Genomic DNA, 13,851 nt, shown 5'->3' with positions numbered 1-13,851 from the left:
AATATGGTAGACAATACTACAGGGTATTTTATTTTTTTGTCTAGGTGGTAGACAATATAACGAGATATTTTAATTTCATCCTGTAATTGCTGTTATTTATATTGCAGCTATTAGTATCTTTATCTTTTAAAGCACTGTCTAGACCAGAGTTTCCCAAATTTCAGTATAATTAACATTTTGGACTGAATAATTCTTTGTTCTGGAAGGCCGTCCTGTGTGCCTTAAGATCTTCAGCAGCATCCTTGTCCTCTACAAACTGGGTGCCGGTAGCACCCCTGGCACCCAAAGTCTCCAGACGTGGCCATACGGCCCTTAGGGGGCAAAATAGTCCTTGGTTGAGAACTACTGCCCTAGACCTGCCCAATATTACAAAGAATCGATACCACTCTTCAAGCGTTACGTCTACACTTACATACTGTTCAAATTTCAGAGTAATGTTCATTATTTAGAATTGCAAAATGTTCCTCAGCTACCTTGAACTGCTGTTGAAAATATTGCATTAATTTCTGAGTAACTCCAGAACCGCAGATGTGGCCGGGGGAGGCGGGGAGGCATTGTTTTCTCCTGGGAAATACTTCCGTGTGCACTAAGCTTTTCTTTCATCTGAAAATATATTTTTCTCTATTATTTGAACGAAGCGCCTTTGCCAATCAATCCTTCCCACACTCCAAAGCAGTTTCGTCTCTGCCCTTGTGAATGGCACCACTCACAGGGCTTCCTGGCATTTGGGCGCAGCTGCCACAGGGAAGCCTTCCTCTGGGGCCTGAGTGGCGTTAGTCACAGAAGTGGGTGTTTGGGCACTGCCCCATCAGAGTGCAGAGTCACTAGTCACGGGGGCTGCCGTGGGATCTTGCACACTTGGTGTGTGTGTGTGTGAAATGTGGGACACTCTAGAATGTGCCCTCTTGCCCATGTCTAAGTGTGGGGTAGTGGAGTCATGAATTAAACAGCACCATTAGGAAACAACTAGGGTACATTCTGGAGGACAGTGGCCTGGGCATTTTTTAAAAATCAATTTCATGAAGAATACAAAAAAATTGTGGGCTGAGTGGTATTTCAATTAAAGAAGCTAAAGAGACATAACAACCAAATACAATGCACAGTCTAGATTGCCTCTTTGCTTAAAAACAAAAATGCTTTCAAAGACACTCTTTGAACAATTGGGGATGTTTGACTAAGAATGGGTATTTAATGATTTATGAAATTATTAACTTTTTATTATTTTAATTTGATGATGGTGATAGTTTGGCCCTCCCTTGCTATTTTCTTTTTATAATACTTATTAAAAATAATGGTTTCTGGCACCAAGGATTAAAAAACAAATTGCAAATAACAGTTGCATTGTTCCTAAAGCAATGAAATGGAGACACATTTTAATGCAATGTATACAGAGACTTGGATTTCCAGAGATTTTAATTTTTTTAGGTGCGGTAATGCTATTGTGTTATATGCAGGAATATTCTTTTCTTGTAGAGTATGGCTGCTGAAGTGTTTGAAGGTGAAAGGTCATGATGCCTAAAACTTACTTTCAAAGGGTTCAACTACAACACAAGTGTGTGTGAGAAAGAGGGGGTGGGTAGGAAATATGGCAAAAAGTGAACACTGGATGGATGGGTGGATGGATGGTTGGGTGGTGGAGGGTGTGTGGATGTGCATTGTTCTCTAGTCATTAAACTTTTCTGTATGTAGGAAAAAATTCAGTATACATTTTGGAGAAAAGTGTATGTGAAGAAGAAAAGCCATTCCAATGTTAGGGGGAAAGCAGCAAATGGTGTAGAGTCCTAGCTGGAGGACATGGTGGCTTCTTGGAGAGTGGCCTTGTCATCATTTCTGAGATAGGGGCCATACACCCCCCGAGGCACAGAACGATGACGGACCCCCCACCCCCCCCACCCCGGGCCTGGGCACGGGGTGGGGGTGGGGCGGGTGAGAGTGCCCCTCCCCTGCCCCATCACTTAGCAATAGAAAAGAAGAACCCTGAAGACTGAACGGCTCGTGCTTGGCTTGTCAGAGGGTCTCAGCCCTGGGAACGGAGCCCGTGGATACAGCAGGCATCGAGTGTCCCACGAGTGTGTTTAGGTGTAAATGTCCCTCCAGAGCCCGATCGCCCAGTTGGAAGTGCAGGAGCCTGTGCCCTCAGAGCTCACGGGCAGCAGCCAAACAAGACAGGAGGTGTGTCACAGACAGACTTCAGCTAGATTAGAGATAGACCTTGGGAGGAAAATGACAGGTGGTGACGGAATTGCTCCCCTAAGAACAGAATATTATGTCAGTTATTGCAAAAGTTAAAGACTCAGTGAACCAAAAAGCATCCTTAATATTTTCTCTTCTTTAGGGGATGTGTATATAGGATACTTTTTTATTCTGTCCTAGTGAATTACACCAAATTTCCTAAAGGTAGTGCCCTTGTTTTATGAGCTTAATCTTTTGTTGATCTTTGTTTTAACATTAATATATCTTGGGTTTCACAGTAAATTGTGATGCTTTCTGTTGATTTGGAAAAGATCTTCCTTAGCAAGTTAAAGAATTATATTTTTTTCTCTTTTTAAGGGCCTTTATTAACAATAGGGACAATACTTAAAATTTATCAAATCTATTTTTGCACCATTGAGATAACATGTGACATTTGTATTTAACCTGTGAATACAACAATTATTATAATGAATTTTCTAATCCCAAAGTTGTATTGCTTTCCCAAGAGAAATCCAACATGGATATGGTATATTAATCTTTTAATATATTGTGATATTCTCTTTTTCCTGATGATAATTATTTAAGCAGAAAACCCAATAGACTTGGTTTTTTTGGGAAAAAAAAAAAGGAAACTAAAATGAGAGGATCTGTGAAAGTGGCTTTTCTCTGTTCTGGAAACAAAGGAAGTATTCTTTGCCCAACTCTCACATCAGCATTTTGTTTCTTGATGTAATTGTGTTTCCCTACATCAAAGGCTTCCTACTAAAGAAACAGAATTAGAGACACGAAATGCTTATTGCTTCCTGCTCTGGAAATTCTCTGTTGTGCCTTTCTGTTCTTTTACTAACTGATGTCTCATGATTTTGAGAGCACGCTTTTACCTTTTATCTGATAGGATTCAGTGAACCAGAAGAGTCTTAGAAGTGCCTCTTTTCTTTCCCCTCTTTCCGGTTGCTGCCCTATAACTTAAAGACCCACAGGTCCCTTTCCACCTCCCTTCCCAAGCCTGCTTGACCTCAGGTGTACCCAAATAGATGCGACTGGAGAAGAAGCGATTTACTTATTGAGCATCTACTATGCTTATCGGAGTCGGTGTCTAGGCTCTTAGCTTCATCGTGAGAAAGAATTCAAGGACGAGCCACAAACTAATTAATTTATTGGGGGGTAAAGCAAAAGAAAGAAAGCACACCTTCATAGTTGAAGGCAGGCATTCTCAGGGGAGAGAAATGCAAAGTTTTGCCCTGGGGTCCTGTGTTCTATGGGGTACAGGGCTCCAGGGTCTGCACTGATAAGCAAGGGCTGAGGGGTGTGGGGCCCCAGGGATGTGGGGGCTGCTTTCCGGTGGTGACTGGCTTCTGGCTGCTGTCCATGACCTCTGTAGGGCATGTTGACCAGCGGTGATCAGCCTCTGGTCACTGTCTACGAGGGCTGAGGTAACCTGAAAGCTAAGCGGGTGGATGGTGGTGGCAACCGTCCTGCCCCTTTGCTGGCTGCCTTCTGATAGCACAGCCTTTGGGTGCTGTAAGCTGCAGGGTGTGTGCTATGCTGCAGCGTGTGTGCTGTAAGCTGCAGGGTGTGTGCTGTGCTGCAGCGTGTGTGCTGTAAGCTGCAGGGTGTGTGCTGTGCTGTAGCATGTGTGCTGTAAGCTGCAGGGTGTGTGCTGTGCTGCATGGTGTGTGCTGTAAGCTGTAGGGTGTGTGCTGTAAGCTGCAGCGTGTGTGCTGTAAGCTGCAGAGTGTGTGCTGTGCTGCAGCGTGTGTGCTGTAAGCTGCATGGTGTGTGCTGTGCTGCAGCGTGTGTGCTGTGCTGCATGGTGTGTGCTGTAAGCTGCAGGGTGTGTGCTGTGCTGCATGGTGTGTGCTGTAAGCTGCAGGGTGTGTGCTGTAAAATGCAGGGTGTGTGCTGTAAGCTGCATGGTGTGTGCTGTAAAATGCAGGATGTGTGTGTAAGCTGCATGGTGTGTGCTGTGCTGCATGGTGTGTGCTGTGCTGCATGGTGTGTGCTGTAAGCTGCACAGTGTGTGCTGTGCTGCATGGTGTGTGCTGTAAGCTGCAGGGTGTGTGCTGTAAAATGCAGGGTGTGTGCTGTAAGCTGCACGGTGTGTGCTGTAAAATGCAGGGTGTGTGTGTAAACTGCAAGGTGTGTCCTGTAAGCTACCCCTTCCTAATTTACGAGGGGGACTTAGCAGTTTAATGCTAGCCAGCAGGCCTTTGCCTCAGTTTCCCTTACCAGGCTTATTAGGTTTTCTGTCCCCTTCCTCCGTAGGTCCCTAGTCTCTCCTGCCTCACTATTATGTGCTAACTTCAGGGAATGAGCTTACTGAATCCCTACCAAAATCTCTCAAGGGAAATTGACCATTGCCATTTTACAGAAGAGAAAACAGGACTCATAAAGGATAATTTTATTGACAGGACTGTGTTTCAAGAAATACTAATGGGAATCCTTAAAACTGAAAGGAGGGAAGCAGACTTGGCCCAGTGGTAAGGGTGTCTGTCTACCACATGGCAGGTCTGCGGTTCAAACCCGGGGTCTCCATGACCCGTGTGGAGCTGGCCCATGCGCAGTGCTGATGTGCGCAAGGAGTGCCCTGCCATGCAGGGGTGTCCCCCGCATAGGGGAGCCCCACGCGCAAGGAGTGCTCCCTGTAAGGAGAGCCGCCCAGTGTGAAAGAAAGTGCAGCCTGCCCAAGAATGGCACTGCCCACACGGAGAGCTGACACAAGATGACGCAACAAAAAAACCAGATTCCCATGCCACTGACAATAACAGAAGCGGACAAAGAACACGCAGCAAATAGACACAGAGAACAGACAACTGGGGTGGGGGGAGAGAAGGGGGAGGGGAGAGAAATAAATAAATCTTTAAAAAACTGAAAAGAAAATGTACTAGACAATAATGTGAATTCTCATGAAGAAATAAAGCACACTGTTAAAGGGAACTACATGGGCATAGATAAATATAAAAGATATACGTATTTTTTGCTTGTACTCTTTTTTTCTCCATCTGGATTTAAAAAACAGCTGCATAAATCAATAATAATGAAACTGTGTTGATGAGAATACAATGTTTAAAGATGTAGTTTGTATGATAATAGTAGCACAAAGGAAAGATGGGGAAATAAAGCTATCTAGGAGCAAAGTTCTTACATACTATTGAAATTAAGTTGTTAGTATCAACTAGATTAAATTAATATGTTCAGAGGAGAGAAGCACATGTGACCATGAAAGCTGAGAAAGATCTGAAAGTACTATATGCTGGTAGCTTTGAAGATGGAGGAAGAGGTCATGAGCTAAGGAGAGCAGAGATTGCAACTCTAGAAGCTGGAAAAGGTGAGGAAACAGATATTCCCCTAGAGCCTAGCTCAGCTGACACCAACAGCCTAGTAAAACTGATTTGGACTTCTGGCTCCCAGAACTGTAAGAAAATGCATTTGTAGTTTTTTTTCTTTAGGCCACTGTTTGTAGTTTGTTATAATATGTCACTGTGGCAACAGGTAACTAATACAAACCCAAATGTCCATCAGTTGATGAATGGGTAAAAAAATGAAATAGAGCCATACAATGGAATATTATTTAGCTATTTAAAGGAATGAAGTTCATGCTACAACATGAATGAACCTTGAAGACAATAAGCTTAGTGAAAGAAGCCAGGCACAAAAGACACATATTATATGATACCAGTTATATGCACTGTCTAGAACAGGCAAACCCATAGAGACAACAAGCAGATTAGCGGTTGCCAGGGACTGAGGGGTAGCACAGGGAATGGGACGAGATGGGAAGGATTGCTAATGGGTACAGGGTTTCTTTTTAGGGTGATGAAAATGTTCTAAAGTTGATTGTGCTGATGGCTGCACAACTGTGAATATCCTAAAAATCATTGAATTGATATAGTTGAGGTAGATGAATTGTATGATATGTGAATTATTTCTCAATTTTATGAAAACATCTATTCATTTTTTTTCTTCAACCAGTATTTATTGAGCACCTACTATGCACCATGCTGCTATGGCTGGCAGGGATGCAGAAGTGAACAAAACAAAAGTCCCTGCTTCCATGAAACTGACATTTTGCTTGTTATTTGCTTTTGTGTCTAGACTTGATTTTGAATTGTGACCTGCAAGTCGGGAGCAAGGGAGAGTCAGACAGAGTCAGAGTGTAGTCAGCTACTCTCGTCTGCACACAGTGGAGCAGTTACTCTCTGCTGGATACAAACCACTTTAGCCTGAAACATCTACAGCACATAGAAGCACTCATGGAAAACTCAGAGTTGGAAACATCATCGAATAGCCTTCAAATATTAAGAATATTCCCTCTCAGATGGAAAACCCAATCATGAAAATGCATGAAGTCAGTGCAGTAAATGATGAAACTATTATTGGAAACTGGAGAAAAAGCAATCTGTGTTTTAAAGTTGCAGAGAACTGAGCAAGATTAACTCCTGGTGTTTTATGGAAGGCAGAATTTGAAAATGGCGAGCCTGGGCATTTAGCTGAAGAACTTTCTAAAGTCACCCTGGAGAATGCGGCTTGGCTTCTCCTTGCAGCTTAGAGCAAAATGAGAGACGTACCCTAAGGACTGAACTTTGGGTACAAGGGAAACAGAAACTGATTCTGGAAATTCCAAACCTCTGAAAATCAAGCTCCCAGAAGATAGTGCCCCATTTGAAGACTTAACTAAACTTGGAACTTGTAAATTAGGATTGAAGATACAGTTTTCTAGGAAAGACTTATGGAAAGTCTTACTGTCTGATGGCTTGGATCTCAGCTTCTTGAATGCTAAACCAACAAACTTTTTGAGAGAGCTGTATGAACAAAACCACTTTAAGAGGAAAACCATGGAAGCTGAGATCTGGAATTAAGATATCACCTTGAGCTAAGAGAGGAGCCCCACCCATGTGTACAGAGAGGGTGAGTTTCCCCAGAAGTTGAAGGGGGTGGATGTTCTCACCCAATGTTTGGGGAGAGTTTTGCTGCCCCAGGGCACAGAGAGGGTGGAGCACATTCTTTCAGGATTAGGGAGGTTCAGGCCAACACCCCATGGGTCTGAGAGAGGTGCACCTTCCCCCATGGATTAGGGAAGGCCTGGCGGTCAACTCGTTGGTCTGAGGGCATTGAGCCTGTATGCCAAAGGCTAGGGAGGATGTTGTCTTCACCTCGCTGTACTAGGGGGGTTAAGTCTCTAACCCAAAGCTTGGGTAAAGTGTGGCAATCACCCCAATGCTCTTCGAGGCTTGGTCACCACCCAGATGCTCGATGAGGGTGGAACCAAGAAAATGGCTGTTGGGCAAGCCTGTGGAAAGGGTGGGTTCCCATAAGGCCCCAAGGAGAAGAAACCATTGTCTTAAGAATGACTCTCAGACTTTGACATCTAATGAAGTATGTCCTACAGGTTTACCTAAATGTAGTTGAACCATGACTAATGTTTCCCTCCCAGTTTCTCCTTATGGCAATAAAAATGTTTATCCTTTGTCCATTTGTGTATTGGAAACAGATATAGTTTTGTAAGTTTCAGAGGTCTACAGCAGATGGGAGTTTGCCTCAAGACAAACTATATTTCTTTAAACTGATTATGTTATGATTTTGTACTCAGGATTGTTACTGATTTAAGGTTTTTTTTTGAATATTGTAATGTCTTTTTGGAATTCAGAAGGTAGAGTGCATCAGTTTGATATTATTGATGAATTCCAAAAAGAAATATTGGATTATGTTTGTAAACTGGTCTTTTCCTCTGGGCTTATTAGAGTGTATTGGATTCAGAAGTTTTACTTTTACTTGATTAAATAATGATTAAGGCTTTGATTGGGCCACATTGGTAGGACACTGAGTCCTTTCCCCTTGGTGGGCGGCAGAGAAACCGGACAGCAGAGGAGGGAGGTTGGAGTCTTGAGATGGAGCCCCAGGAAGTAAGCACACAGAGGAGCTTGGCTGTGGGAAGAGAGGATCCCAGAGCCTGGAGAGAAAGAAAGCTCTGGAAGAGAGGAACCCAGGAAGCCTGAACCCTGGCAGATGTGGGCAGCCATCTTGATCCAACACTTGGAAATAGAGTTTGGTGAGGGAAGTAACTTATACTTTATGGCCTGATATCTGTAAGCTTCTTCCCCAAATAAATGCCCTTTATAAAAAACAACTGATTTCTGGTATTTTGCATCAGCACCCCTTTGGCTGACTTATACAGTAACCATCACCACACTCTTAGAAGATTTCCATCACTCCCAAAAGATCCTTTATGCCTATGTGCAGTCAATTCTAGCCCCAGACAACCACTAATATTTTCTGTTTCTATAGATTGTTTTTTTTCCTGGATATTTCATATAAATTTGTATATCATATTATATGTATAAATCATAAAATAGGATTCCATCTGGCTTTTGTATATGGCTGCATTCACTTAGCAAAATGTTTTTGAGATTCATCCACCTTGGGACATATGTCAGTACTTTGTTCCTTTGTATTGCTGAATTGTATTTCATTGAGTAGATAGACCACGTTTTATTTATCCATCCACCAGTTGATGGATATTTGAATTTTTTCTGCTTTTGGCTATTATAAACAATGCCACTATGAACATTTGCATACAAGCCTTTGTGTAAACTTATGTTTTCATTTCTTTTGGATAGAACCTAGGAGGGACATTGCTGGATCATATGTAAATGTTGGTTAAGCTTTTTAAAGGAATTGCCAAGATGTTTTCTAAATTTCATGTTTAGATTTTATATCTCCACCAGCAAATATGAGGGCTCCCATTTCTCAACATCCTCCCTAGAGCTTTGAGGATTATAGCCATTCTAGTGGATGTGAAATCCTATCTCATTGAATGTTTAATTTAAATTTTCCTTAAACCTAATGCTAATTGAGCATGTTTTCATGTGCTTTTTAACCATTTCTCTATCTTCTTTGTCAAAATGCATATTCAAATCATTTGCTCTTTTAAAAAAATAGTTTGTCATCTTCTAAATTGAGTTGTAGCAATTCTTTACATATTCTGGATACAAATCTTTTTATCAGCAACATGATTGCCAATGTTGTATCCCAGTTTGCAGCTTAGTTTGTTGTGTTCTTAATGGTGTGTTTTGAAGCACAAGAGATTTTATTTTTGATAAAGTTCAGTTTATCTCTCATGGTTTCTGATTTTGTTGTCATAGGTAAGCATCAGCATCCCTTTGGCTGACTTACACTGTAACCATCACCACACTCTTAGAACATTTCCATCACTCCCAAAAGAGTTCATGAAATTTTCTTGTATGCTTCCTTTTAAAAGTTTTAGCTCTTAATTTTCAGTGATCCCTTTTGAGTTAATTTTTTGTGTATGGTGTGAGGTTAAGGACTGCATCATTTTGCATGTTGATATCCAATTGTCCCAGCATCATTTATGGAAAATGCTATCTTTTCCCCATTGTTATTTCTTTTTTGACCCATGGAGTTTTTAGATGTGATATTTAATTTCCAACTGATTATAGTTGGTCAAACTTTCCTTTGGTTCTTATTTTCTAATTTAATTCCACTGGAGAGCATACTTTATCATTTTAATCCTTTTAAATTTATTGAGCTTTGTTTCATGACCTAGCATATATCTATCCTAGAGAATGTTCCAAGTGCTCTTGAAAAGAATGTATATTTCACTGCTTTTAAGTGCACTGTTCTATAAATGTCAGTTAGATCACATTGCTTGAGACTATTGTTCAAGTCTTTTGTATTGCTTATTTTCTAGAAAATTGTTCTATTCATTTTCAAGAGTGGGGTATTGAACTCTTGTTGTTGAATTGTTTATTTCTCCCTTCCATTCTGTAGATTTTTGCTTCTTGTATTTTGGTGTCTGCTGTTAGGTATGAATATAATTGTTATGTCTTTCTTATGAATTGACTTTTATATAACTATAAAATGTCTCTATTAACATTTTTTTTGTCTGTATCTGAATGTCTGTTATGTCTGGTATTAGTATAGCCATTCAAGTTCTTTTACTTTATTTTTTTAGGTGGTATGGGGGATTGAACCCAGGACCTTGTACATGGGAAGCAGGTGCTCAACCACTTGAGCTACATCTGTTCCCCTCAAGTTCTCTTGTGGTGGTTGTTTGCATGATATAACATTTTACATCCTTTCATCTTCGATCTATTTTTTTTAATATTTCTAAAAAAATTTTTTTCTCCTCCCTTGCTGTTTGCACTCACTGTCTGCTCTCTTTCCATCTTCTTTTTAGGAGGCACTAGGAACTGAACCTGGGACCTCCCATATGGGAGGGAGGTACCCAGTCACTTGAGCCACCTCCATGCCCTCTTCAGTCTATTTGTGAACTTAAATCTGAAGTGTGTCTCCTGCAGAAAGCATATAGTGGGATCTTGTTTATTTTTTCCTTTTTAAAAATCATCTCACAATATTTGCCTTTGATTATTTTATTTAGTCCATTTACATTTAATGTAATTACTGACATGGTTAGATTTACACATGCCATTTTGCTATTTGTTTCCTATGTATCTCATGTATTTTTGTTCCCATTTCTCCTCTACTGCTTTCTTTTGTGATGAGTAGATATTTTCCAGTGTACCATTTGAATTCCTTCATTAAGGACTTTACTATATTAAAAAAAAAATTTTTTTATTTCTCTCCCCTTCCCCGCCCTTCCCCCCCTCAGTTGTCTGCTCTCTCTGTCCATTTGCTATGTGTTCTTCTGTGTCTGCTTGTATTGTCAGTGGCACCTGGAATCTGTGTCTCGTTTTGTTGCGTCATCTTGCTGTGTCAGCTCTCTGTGTATGTGGCACCACTCCTGGGCAGGCTGTGCTTTTTTCTCACTGGGCAGCTCTCCTTACACGATGCACTCCTTACACATGGGACTCCCCTATGTAGGGACACCCCTGCATGGCATAGCACTCCTTGCGCACATCAGCACTGCGCGTGGGCCAGCTCCACATGGGTCTGGAGGCCCTGGGTTTGAACCCTGGACCTCCCATGTGGTAAACGGATGCCCTATCCATTGGGCCAAATCTGCTTCACTACTATATTTTTTAAAACTATTTCCTTAGAGGTGAATGCGGGGATTACAATATGCATTTTACTTGATCACAATCTACTTCAAGTTAATTCTGCTGTAATTCCAACTCTGCTCTGATGAAGTTTAATTTCTTCCCTCTCCTTAGTGCTACTGTTACATATATTACACCTATGTATGTTATAAATGTAATAGTACAGTGTTATAATTACTACTCTATTAATCTATATATTTTTTAAAGAAGTTAAGAGGAGAAAAAAAATTTTTATAAATTTTATTATATTAACCCACATATTTACCATTCCCTGTAGACTTGAGTTACTATCTTGTTTCATTTCCTTGTTCCAATATAATTCCAATTCTTTCCTCACCTTTCTGTGCTATTCGCATATATATTACACCTTTATATATTTTAATCAATACATTTTTATAATTTTTTACAATTTTATTCTTTTTTATTTTCTTTGTTTTTACAATTTTATTGTTTTATAATTTTATGGATTTTCTTGTAAACAAGTAAGGGAAAAAATACATATATTTATATTGTTTTTTTTAAGATTTTTAAATTTTTATTTAACCCCCTCCCATTGCGGCTTGCTTGCTGTCTGCTCTCTGTGGTGTGCATTCACTGTGCATTCTTCTGTGTCTGCTTATCTCCTTTTTTGCATCATCTTGCTGCACCAGCTCTCCACGGGCACAGGCTATCAGCTCTCCGCAGATGCAGGCCGTCAGCTCTCTGCAGGCACAGGCCAACAGCTCTCCACAGGTGTGGGCTATCAGCTCTCCATGGGCACAGGCCAGCTTGCCTTCACAAGGAGGCCCTGGGATGTGAATCCAGGGCCTCCCATATGATAGATGGGAGCCCAATCAATTGAGCCACAGCTGCTTCCTATATTATTATTATTATTTTTTAATATTAATTGATATAATTACCTTTACTTATGCTTTTAGTTTCTTTGTGTGGATTCTAGTTAACGTCTGGTATCATTTTCTTTTAGCCTAAAGGGCTTCTGTTAGTATTTTTTGTAAGGTTGGTCCTCCAACTATAAATTTCCTGAGTCCTTGTTTATCTGAATTTGTCTTTTTTTACCTTCATATTTTGAAGAAAAGCATTGCTGGATGTAAAATTTTTAGTTGAAAGTTATTTTTTTTCTTTCAGCACTGTTTTGAATGTGCCATCATACTGCCTTCTAGTCTCCATTGTTTCTGATGAGACAAAAGCTGTTAATCTCATTGAGGTTCCCTTGTAATAATGAATAATTTTTCCTTTGCTGCTTTTAAGATTCTTTGCATTTTGAAACTTGGCTGTGAAGTTTTTAAGTGTGTATTTCTTTGTGTTTCTCCTACTTAAAATTCATTCAGTTTGTTGGATAGGTCATCAAATATGAGAAGTTTTGAGCCATCATTTCTTCAAATATTTTTCTGCCCTTTTTTCTCCTCTCTTTTTTGACTCCCATTATGTGTATGTTGGTAGACTTGATGGTATCTCACAGGTAGCTAAGGCTCTGTTCCTTTTTCTCCATTCTTTCCCTTTCTCCAGATTGGAAAATCTCCATTGCTCTATCATCGAGTCCAGTGATTCTTCTGCTAGCTCTACTGTTGAGTCCCTGTAGAGAATTTTTAATTTTGATTATTGTATTTTTAAACTTCATTTGGTTCTTTTTTAATATATTCTAACTCTCTATTGACATTGTCTATTTGATGAGTCAGTGTCATTATACTTCCCTTTAATTATTTGAATATATTTATAAAATCCTGCTTTGTAGTCTTTGCTAAATCCTACATCTGTACTACCTTAGAGAGTTTCCTATTGATTGCTTTTTCTCTTATGTAAGGCCACTTTTTCTGTTTCTTTGCATATCTAGCATTTTAAAATTATGCATTTTAGATAATATATTTTAACTACTCTGGGTTTTGATCCCTCCCAACAGGGTCATTTATGTTGTTATTTATTTGTTTATTTGGTCATTTGCCTGGACTAATGCTATGGAGTGCTCCTACCTTGAAGTACTTGGTCACTAATCTCTCTCTCTCAGTTGTTCTTCTTAAAATTCTTATTTTTCTTTTTAAGACTGGTTCCTCAAGAGTCACCTCTGGTTCAGTACAGCTTAGTGGTGATCCAGTGATTGGTCAGAGGTTATGCTTAAATATCTTGAGTCCGTAAAGCTTCCACATTTGCTGATGGGTTTTTGTGTGACTTGGGAAATACATCAGAAGTTCAGACTGTGTAAAATCCTATCCTGGTTTTGTTTTTTGCATACATTGAGACCTTACACTAAGCCAGGGATGAGTGGATAGATAGGCCCTCTTTGATCTCCAGTGATTTGTGGTAGCTTATCAAGTCCTATTCCTATTCCCTAGTAGGGAAAGCCACAGAGAGAGAAAAAGCCAGAGGAAGTAACTAGAAGATACAAAGAACAAAAAGGGAGAAGCCAGAAGAGGCTGCCATGTGCACAGCCATGTGACAGGAAAGCCGAGGACCAAGGATCACCAGCAGCCAGCCCCCGAACATCGCAGTCTTCTGGGAGAAAACACTGCTTGCTGACACCTTGATTTTGGACTTCTCCTAACCGCAAAACTATGAAACAATGCATTTCCATTATTTAAGCCAATCCATTGCCTGGTATTTGGGTTAGCAGCCAGGAAACTAAAACAGCATCCAATGTTCAGATTGT

General features: G+C 40.4%; 1 long non-coding RNA gene across 1 annotated transcript in view; it reads left to right on the top strand.

The window, feature by feature from the left end:
• Window positions 1-6,358: 6,358 nt before the first annotated feature.
• The window catches only part of LOC111764528 (uncharacterized), a 32,067-nt gene continuing 24,574 nt past the window's right edge, over window positions 6,359-13,851 (top strand). The window contains exon 1 of the long non-coding RNA XR_009181467.2: window positions 6,359-7,101. This is a non-coding gene — a long non-coding RNA (uncharacterized lncRNA). The remainder of the gene's footprint in view (window positions 7,102-13,851) is intronic.

Source organism: Dasypus novemcinctus, chromosome 18 (assembly GCF_030445035.2).
Source record: "Dasypus novemcinctus isolate mDasNov1 chromosome 18, mDasNov1.1.hap2, whole genome shotgun sequence".
Lineage (NCBI taxonomy): Eukaryota > Metazoa > Chordata > Mammalia > Cingulata > Dasypodidae > Dasypus > Dasypus novemcinctus.
The sequence above is the reverse complement of the archived record's forward strand: the minus strand, read 5'-3'. Positions and strand labels throughout refer to the sequence as shown.